Source organism: Thamnophis elegans, chromosome 7 (genome assembly GCF_009769535.1).
Source record: "Thamnophis elegans isolate rThaEle1 chromosome 7, rThaEle1.pri, whole genome shotgun sequence".
In the NCBI taxonomy this organism is placed as follows: Eukaryota; Metazoa; Chordata; class Lepidosauria; order Squamata; family Colubridae; genus Thamnophis; species Thamnophis elegans.
Genome location: NC_045547.1, coordinates 49292360 through 49294544, shown reverse-complemented (window position 1 = coordinate 49294544; position 2185 = coordinate 49292360).

Sequence of the window (2185 nt, the reverse complement as noted above, 5' to 3'; positions counted from 1 at the left end):
GAGTTGCCCAGCTCTCCCTGCAGCAGCAGCCGCCGCGCTCCGAGTATAACGTCTTCTCCGGTTCCAAACTCCCAAACTCGGCTGCCGAGTCCTCCAGCAGCGGCCGCTCTAGAGTCTAGGAAGACTCTCTGTAAGAGAGTCTTCCGGACAGAGAGTCTTTCAGCAGCCAGCCCACAACCATAGAATGCACTCCTAGAGTGGCCGCTGCTGGAAGACTCGGCAGCCGAGTTTGGGAGTTTGGAACCGGAGAAGACGTTATGCTTGGAATGCGGCGGCAGCTGCAGCTGCTGCAGGGAGAGCTGGGCCCGGACATGTTGAGGCTAGGAGGCATGCCTGCTGGGGGCAGAACAGGCGCTCGCGCAACCCTATTCTCCAGCCCAGCAGAGCTCTATGCACTGACCTAGGGGGTATCCCTAATGTGCCAAGCCGCGGGAGCTGGGGAGCAGACAGAGCACCACATGGCTTGGCGCCTTAGGGATACCCCTAGGTCAGTGAATGGCGCTCTGCCCGGCTGGAGAGGGGGTTTGCTGGGCGGTTGCTTGTGAGCATAGTCACCTCATGGCTGCTTCGCCCCTGAGGCTGTGCCCGGCTCTTCGGGAGCCAGTTCACAAGGGAGCAGCCGCCCGGCAACCCCAAAACAATAAGCCCTCCCCTAAAGCCCAAGGCCATATTTTGTAAGTAAAAAGAAAATAAGACCCTGTGGTATTTTCGGGGAAACACGGTGAGGTGAAATAGTAGAGGTCATCCTGAGAATTTAGAAATGGTGCTAAGGTAGAGATCAACTTCACAAATTTTGTTTCTGAAGGAGCAAATGTTTATGATTAGCAAACCCCATCCTAATACCCCCTTTAGAGAATAGCCCTAATATGTTGATAACATTCCACATGTATCTTATTCGTCCATAAATATTGAGAACCCTGGAAGGAAGAACAAACACAAAGGGGCTCCTTGTTTAAAAATGCCCCTATAGCAGTGTTTCTGCTAAATGCAAATTTCAGGATGCAAATTATCAAATGTTTAATCTGAAGTTTGCATAGTCTCATCAAATGTTCCTTCATTTTTTTCAGAATAATTAAGTAATTTAAAAATAAAATTTGCCAATGATATTTGCTAATTTGCAGCTGATTGACTAATGAATGTAACATGAATGTAAGTTGTTTTGTAGAACTGTACAATACAGCTGCTTTAAAATGTTGGAAGCAGATGGCACATTCACATGAATCAAAACATCTTGTGGGGATTGAAATCAGAAGCACTGTCTAACCCTAATATTTTGCATGCTACATGTATACTCTGGTATAAAACTGTGTTCTGCCAATGTTCCCAAAAGTGCTAATTGAAGAAATTGGAATCATTTTGCAGCAATTATTCACTGATATTACTGATATTATTTTTATGGTTATAACATACACATTAATTTTATTGTATCAAAAATATATAGTAGCACAGAAGTAGTATTTTAAATAGTCAGATAATCATCTCATTGTTAGTTATAAATCACATAAACAGAGAAACAAAAGAAAAATACTTTTAAAGCTGGTATGTCTGAAAAGTAAATAGGAGTGAAGCCATGAGTCACTTTCTAAAATCTGACATAGAATGTTTGTCAGGTTCCGAAGGGCTAATGAAAACAGCCAAATACACAGACGGTTTGAAAATGCAGTTTATCTTCTTCCTCTGGCACGAACTGACCAACAAAGCATTAAGGCAATGAATACATTGTCAGAGCTGCTCCCCACTGCTCCCCACCACCTTTTATAGTTACTTGGTAATTAGGATAAACTGTAGCCCACACGTACGCATACCCATCACCTCGTGACCCAGAACAAAAACAACCCGGCAATTAATCATGGATTGTTTTCAGTCAGTTATCAAGAGCTTTGTAAATGTCTCAGATGGACTGCTTTGGAGGAGGGAAATCTGGTGAGACTTGGCAGTTCGCCCAGTTTTGTCCTCTGAATGGCAGCTCCAGACTTATCGGTTGGCCGGAGCTGACATGCAGCCCCTACCACAGAGACAGCATCTGAGAAGCTAAAAATTACAGTCAGTTAGGAGTCGAAGGACCCCTTCCCCCTGGTTTTGGGGATGTCTGCGGTAGAATCACGCTACCAGGTGGGGCGCAACCAGGGGATAACCTTTCCATAATACAAGGTATTGTAACTGTCCCCTGTGCCACCTGGTATCT